This window comes from Pseudophryne corroboree, chromosome 5 (assembly GCF_028390025.1).
Source record: "Pseudophryne corroboree isolate aPseCor3 chromosome 5, aPseCor3.hap2, whole genome shotgun sequence".
Taxonomy (NCBI): domain Eukaryota; kingdom Metazoa; phylum Chordata; class Amphibia; order Anura; family Myobatrachidae; genus Pseudophryne; species Pseudophryne corroboree.
In genome coordinates this window covers 262217932-262225833 of record NC_086448.1, presented here as the reverse complement: position 1 = coordinate 262225833, position 7902 = coordinate 262217932, and the positions used below count along the sequence as shown (strand labels likewise).

Below are 7902 nucleotides of genomic sequence, written 5' to 3'. Positions count from 1 at the left end.
ACCGTGCCTGCAGCATGGCGAGTGCAGCGAGCCCGCAAGGGGCTCATTTGCGCTCGCCACACTGTCGGTATGCTGGCGGTCAGTCTCCCGGCGCTGGTATGCTGGTCGCCGGGAGCATGACCGCCGGCATACCATACTACACCCTGTAAGATTATATCGACAATCTCATGTCTTCTTGCCATGTTAAGAGAAATGATGATGAAATGTAAAGAGAGAATGCATTTATAATCTCATTTGATATAGAAATATTGTTCATTGTATGACTATGTTAAGAGGAAAAATAATTTCTATAGCGCTTAAACAAAAGCCAATGCTTTACAGAGAATATTTAGTTATTCATACAAGCCAGTTTGGAATGGGGGGAGGAAACCAGAGTGCCTGGAGGAAATCAGCTAACAAACAAAGCCCAAACCTAGTGCTGAGACAGCAATGCTAACCACTGTGCATATGTATTTTATTTATACAAACTTGAAAATAATTTACATATTGCATAGCAATGAAAAGGAGCAAGCTATTAGACTCCCTGCTGAGAATGAATGATAACACTGGTGCTGAGTAACTACGCCATAAGCTTGAAAAACTTTATTAAATTTATTTATGCTTTACAGTGCAGTCATTATTAAGATACTAATTTACAATTATTATGAGAGATGCATATAATTCATGAATACATTGTCTAATTTAAGATACTGTGTGTGTGTGTGTGTGTGTGTGTGTGTGTGTGTATATATATATATATATATGTATATATATAAAATAGAACGAGTTTATTGTGCCACTTGTGTTCACCAACGATCACAAACCATTATCATACAGGTATAATTGACACTCCCTAGAGATTCAAAAGGGCGTCTGCTGACCCCCAAACAGGGATGGCGATTCCCTGTGGCATAAACTTAGATAAAAAAAGTGTGGGGGGGGGTTATAGCGACCAGTGGTGTCTAAAAAGATAAAAGCTCACACTATAGGTGGATAAATATAAATATAAAATGCAATTTATTCACATAATTTTTTTTACAACAAATCTCTTTAAAAAATGGGATAAAAACAACATACACATAGAATATAATACCAGTTAAAATATATAAGTAAGAAGATTTTGCTTAACTTGGTATGTGGTCACTGCCAGGTTGCTCAACGCGTTTCGTCACTCAGACTTCATCAAGGGGTATTGGTACAGTAGTACCAGGCTTCTATTTATACCAGTACTAATCTAATAACAATTGTGACATCACTTCCTGTTGTTTGCACATGGTATTGTATAACAGACTAAAACCTAGTAATTACAGTTAATATACAACCTAATTAGATAATGTATGTACATACAATGTTAAATGGATGCTTTAGAAGCAGGTTTGGAGCAATAAAAGTGGATAAACAGTCTCCTATAAGTGCGCCGTCGGGTCTTCTGCCACACTTCCGGTATCTTGACGTTGCGTCACTTCTGACCCACTTCCGGAAACGAGACCGCGCATGCGCCCGCAGTTTTCATTAGTTCTGTTACTCCTAGAGGCCATGAGTGCTTGGTCAGGTTACTCCAGCGGCGGCCATCTTTGTGTTGATTTTTTATTGTCATCTCTATGCGGCGGCCATGTTTGTGGGGATCAAGATCAGGGATGTTAGTGTCAATCCTCCGTGGTATTCAACATAAGAATAAATAAGGAGGTTTAATTAATGGATGAAGAAACAATCTATTTACCATAATGACAGTACTTATGTATATATACTAATAAAAGTAGTATTCATTATTACTGTTAGGATAAGGCCAGCATATATACATATAAATAAATGAATTACAAGTAGCTGCGTGTAATTGGTATAATTATGACCAATTAATATTAGGGGATATTCATAAGGTGCAGATTAGATAAATAACTAATTACATATAAAAAATATATATCTTTTTAAAAAAGTATATATAAAAATTATAATTATAACAATAAGAGTGAAAATAATTATAAAGTGCTTAGTGCAATTATCAAAATAAGGATAAAAGTATAAATAAGGTGCAGATTGAAATATTAGAGTTAGTGTAAATGTAGTAATGGTGTTGGCTTTTTAGTCGTAAAAATAAAATTAAAGTAGTAATAGTGACAGGCTCATGTAGGCTTTTTGCATTAGTTTAGTTACAGTACCTGATCTTCGCAGGTGGTCTCCCTAGTCTGGTACTGATCAGGCCCAACACTGCTTCGCTTCCAAGATCGGGCAAGATTGGGCATTTCCAGTGTGGTTTGACTGTAATAATTACTTACCATACATGTGTCAATACTACTCAATAACATATAGTGACTGACTACAATTGGGGGGTGGGTGGGGGATGGTGATGGGAAGGGAGTATATGTGGAGTGAGGAAAGGGGTGGGTGGGAAGGGGGGGGTTAGGGGGTTTTTGGGAGGGGGGGTTTGGGTGGGGGGAGTGTTGGCAGTGGGTGGGCAGAAAGAAAAGAGTGGGTTGGGATCCAACCGTAAGAACGATTTCACAGGAACGGAGCAATTTCATAATAGTCATTGAATCCCTTCGGGTGGAGTGTCTGCAGTTGAAATATCCAATACATTTCTCTGCGTGAGAGTTTGTTAGCCAGGTCACCACCCCTCTCTCCCAGCTTTACAAGTTCAATTGCTTTAAAAGTCAATGCTTCTGGGTTGGAGTTGTGTGCTATATTGAAGTGTTTGGATACTGCATGGTTCTCCATTTTGTTCTTTATATTGCGGACATGTTCTTGGATCCTTATTTTAAGTGGTCTCTTTGTTTTTCCCACATATTGTTTACCGCACTCACATTCCAATAAATAGATCACTGATTGGGTATTACAGTTTATGAAGTCTTTAATTTTGTATACTTCCTTTTTCTCTGTGTCCGTGAATGTTTTCCTCACTGGGCTTAGGTACCTGCAGATGTTACATCGGCCACATTTGAAGGATCCAGTGCATTTTGGCATTCGTGATTCTTCTTTAAAATCCTTACGTAGCATACTTGGGGCTAATACATCTTTAAGATTTTTTTATTTCCTGAAGACGATCTCGGGGCGAGGAGGCAGGATTTCTTTAAGGACGGGGTCCATTAATCGGATTCCCCAGTGATTACTGAGTGAGTCTCTAATGGATTTCTCATGACGGTTATATGTTGTAATGAATGAAACGGAATCTTTTTTGGTTTCTTTGGTCTTGTATTCTAGCAACGTTAATCTCTCTAGTGCCTTCACTTTGGTGGCTGCTTCTTCCAGGATGTTAGTTGGATATTCTTTATCCTTAAATCTATTTTTGTACTTCTCAATTTGGGCTTCACATTCTTCCTGATTGCTGCAATTTCTCTTAATTCTGTTAAATTGGGAGAAGGGGATGTTATTTTCCATTTCTTTAAGTGGTTACTTTTGTAGTGCAGGTAACTGTGTCAACTTGTTTGATGAAGTTCTTGGTTTCGACTTTCCCATCCATCCCCATTAAAATCAGATCGAGGAATTCAATTGACTCTTTATTGATCTTAGATGTAAAAACGAGATTCATCTCGTTGTTGCTCAGGAACTCAAGGAACTTATAAAAACATTCTACTGTACCGTCCCAAATAATTAAAATGTCATCTATGTAATGACGATAAAAGATCAGATGATTCTTAAAATCATGGTTACCATAGATAAAATTTCTCTCCCAACTGCCCATGAAGAGATTTGCGAAGTTCGGTGCAAAAATCGTACCCATAGCGGTCCCACATCGTTGTAGATAAAAATCATCTAAAAATTTAAAATAATTATGCTGAAGAATAAAATACATGACATCGCAAATAAAATCTTTATGGATGGCTGTTAGTGAGGTATCATTCTCCATAAATTCTCAACATGCTGTTACACCTTTTTCGTGGTTTATACACGTGTATAACGACTGAACGTCTATTGTTGCCCACCTAAAGGTGTCTTTCCATTCAAAATCTTTCAGGGAGTTCAATACGGCAGTGGTGTCCTTTAAATATGATGGTTACTCTTTGACATAGGTTTTTAGGAAGACATCAACATATTCTGATAAATTTGACGTAAGCGAATCTATACCCGCCACAATAGGTCTTCCGGGCGGGTTTGTCAGATTTTTATATATTTTTGGCAGAAAATAGAAGATAGGGGTAATGGGGTCTGATTTCATCAAGAATTGGAATTCTTCCTTTGTAATAATGTACTAAAAGTGTACTAAAAGTGTTCTTAATTCTACAACAAAGACATCTTTGGGGTCACCGGACAGTTTAATGTAGGAGACGTCATCTCCCACTAGGCTCTGAGCTTCATTAATGTATTTCTCACGGTCCATGATAACCAGACCCCCCCCCCCTTTATCAGCTTGTTTTATAACAATTCCTTGATTTTTCTGTAGCTTCTTCAAAGCCTTTTTTTCTCGATTCGTGATGGTCCTCTCCTTAATTTTTTCCAAATCGGTTTCACATAAATCTTTCTTTACCATTTTGTAAAAAATGCTAATATTACTCCTTTTTGACTCCAAAGGATAAAACTTAGAGGTCGGTTTTAGACCTGATTTTTATTGTTTTTCATAATTACTGATAACAGCGTCCTCTTTCCTTAGAAAATGTCTCTTCAGTGTTAGTTTTCTGATGAATTTGTTTAGATCGATGAAGGTCTCAAACTTATTGAGACCCCCCGTGGGCGCAAATGTAAGGCCTTTATTGAGTAAGGATGTTTCCGGTTTTGACAGGGTGTATTGTGAGAGATTGAAGATTCCTTTTTCCTTTTTATCCGTCACTGTAATGCTCTTTTTTTGTTCACTCTCCCTCCTACTGCCCCGTTTTCCTCTTCCTCTGTATACCTTCTTTTGAGAGATGATGCAAGGCGGACATCTTCCTTCAGGGAATTTCTTGTGGCTTCTTTGGGTCTTGTTCCTGTTCTTTGGGCTAAAAAAGTCTGGTCACTGTTAGAGTTGAATCTTTGTAGTGTTGTGAATCTGTTCTGCATCCTTAATGTTGGAGATGGTGTATTCACTTCTGAATTCCGTGAGGGTTTTTTTTTACTGGTACAGTTTTCCAGTACTGTCTGTCTGTTCGGTTTATTTGTTGAGTCATGGTTCCAAACCTGCTCCAATTCTTTATTTTCCTTGTTTGTAGTCTGTTTTGTCTCTGAGAAACTTTTTCTCTTTATTCTTGGTGACCTCTTCTTCGATATGTTCCATTTTCCTGTTAAGAACCTTTTCATTAATTTTATAGTCCTCTTTATCTTTAAAAGGTTCAAGTTCTGTTTCTTTGCACTTGATGTTCTTCTCTAATTCTAAGAGGGAGTTTTTCTTTTCCTCAATCAAAAGTTTCATTAGGTCAATGGAACAGTTGTGTAATGTTTTATCCCATTTTTCTAAAAAGGCTGCATCAAGGTTGCCGAATGTAGGTGGTTTTAGGAGTCTAAGTCCCCTAGGAATTCTATTAACCGAAATATTATGCTCCAAGCCCTTAATATCCCACCATGTCTTCACTTCTTTAGTAAGGAGTCTCTCTATACCCCAGAATAATTCATCTAAATCACATGGTGGGGAAGGGTCATTGGATTGCTGTTTCCCATTAAATATTTTTTGGCACCAATTGTGTCTTTTGGTTGCCCGATCTGAATTCCTCCACATTTCTAAAAAACGTTGTAATACACCAGGCAGCAATAAAGATTAATACCAAAGAATTAAAAAATAGAATGAGTTTATTGCGCCACTTGTGTTCACCAACGATCACAGACCATAGGTATATGATGTATCATACAGGTATAATTGACACTCCCTAGAGATTCAAAAGGGCGTCTGCTGACCCCCAAACAGGGATGCGATTCCCTGTGGCATAAACTTAGATAAAAAAGGGGGTGGGGGTTATAGCGACCAGTGGTGTCTAAAAAGATAAAAGCTCACACTATAGTTGGATAAATATAAATATAAAATGCAATTTATTCACATAATTTTTTTTACAACAAATCTCTTTAAAAAATGGGATAAAAACAACATACACATAGAATATAATACCAGTTAAAATATATAAGTAAGAAGATTTTGCTTAACTTGGTATGTGGTCACTGCCAGGTTGCTCAACGCGTTTCATCACTCAGACTTCATCAAGGGGTATTGGTACAGTGGGACCAGGCTTCTATTTATACCAGTACTAATCTAATAACAATTGTGACATCACTTCCTGTTGTTTGCACATGGTATTGTATAACAGACTAAAACCTAGTAATTACAGTTAATATACAACCTAATTAGATAATGTATGTACATACAATGTTAAATGGATGCTTTAGAAGCAGGTTTGGAGCAATAAAAGTGGGTAAACAGTCTCCTATAAGTGCGCCGGCGGGTCTTCCGCCACACTTCCGGTATCTTGACGTCGCGTCACTTCCGCCCCACTTCCGAAAATGAGACCGCGCATGCGCCCGCGGTTTTCATTAGCTCTGTTACTCCTAGAGGCCATGAGTGCTTGGTCAGGTTACTCCAGCGGCGGCCATCTTTGTGTTGATTTTTTATTGTCATCTCTATGCGGTGGCCATGTTTGTGGGGATCAAGATCAGGGATGTTAGTGTCAATCCTCCGTGGTATTCAACATAAGAATAAATAAAGAGGTTTAATTAATGGATGAAGAAACGATCTATTTACCATAATGACAGTACTTATGTATATATACTAATAAAAGAAGTATTCATTATTACTGTTAGGATAAGGCCAGCATATATACATATAAATAAATGAATTACAAGTAGCTGCGTGTAATTGGTATAATTATGACCAATTAATATTAGGGGATATTCATAAGGTGCAGATTAGATAAATAACTAATTACATATAAAAAATATATATCTTTTTTTTTTAAATATATATAAAAAATATAATTATAACAATAAGAGTGAAAATAATTATAAAGTGCTTTGTGCAATTATCAAAATAAGGATAAAAGTATAAATAAGGTGCAGGTTGAAATATTAGAGTTAGTGTAAATGTAGCAATGGTGTGGGATTTTTAGTCGTAACAATAAAATTAAAGTAGTAATAGTGACAGGCTCATGTAGGCTTTTTGCATTAGTTTAGTTACTGTACCTGATCTTCCCAGGTGGTGTCCCTAGTCTGGTACTGATCAGGCCCGACACTGCTTCGCTTCCAAGATCGGGCGAGATTGGGCATTTCCAGTGTGGTTTGACTGTAATAATTACTTACCATACATGTGTCAATACTACTCATACTAAGACCAATAACATATAGTGACTGACTACAATTGGGGGGTGGGTGGGGGATGGTGATGGGAAGGGTGTGTACGTGGAGTGAGGAAAGGGGGGGGGGTTGGGGGGGTTTGGGAGGGGGGGTTGGGTGGAGGTGGGGTTAGGGGGGAGTGTTGGCAGTGGGTGGGCAGAAAGAAAAGAGTGGGTTGGGATCCAACCGTAAGAACGATTTCACAGGAACGGAGCAATTTCATAATAGTCATTGAATCCCTTCAGGTGGAGTGTCTGCAGTTGAAATATCCAATACATTTCTCTGCTTGAGAAAAAAGAGAATGGCCCAGACGCGCTGTCACAGCTGCCAGAAGGGATTGTCAGTCCCTGAAAAATGTTTTAGAATGAGAAAGTGAAAACTGGCGCTTATGTGTTTCTCCAATAATAATTAATGACTGTGGATCTAGCAGCCACCTTTAAACATTTCTCAGCTCCATATATGCCTCAATTTTTTATCTGATTTATATGTTTAGGATGTTTTTAGTTTGTGATGTATAGGTAATAAATTTTATGTTATTTTTATTGAAATTGATCCACAGTCATTAATTATTATTGGAGAAACACATAAGCGCCAGTTTTCACTTTCTCTGCTTGAGAGTTTGTTAGCCAGGTCACCACCCCTCTCTCCCAGCTTCACAAGTTCAATTGCTTTAAAAGTCAATGCTTCTGGGTTGGAGTTGTGTGC

General features: G+C 37.8%; 2 pseudogenes; both read right to left on the bottom strand.

Annotated features, from left to right (window-relative positions):
- Nucleotides 1–2123: 2123 nt before the first annotated feature.
- LOC134930464 (5S ribosomal RNA) lies at nt 2124–2243 on the bottom strand (annotated as a pseudogene).
- A 4792-nt stretch (nt 2244–7035) lies between these two features.
- LOC134930452 (5S ribosomal RNA) lies at nt 7036–7155 on the bottom strand (annotated as a pseudogene).
- Nucleotides 7156–7902: the final 747 nt, after the last annotated feature.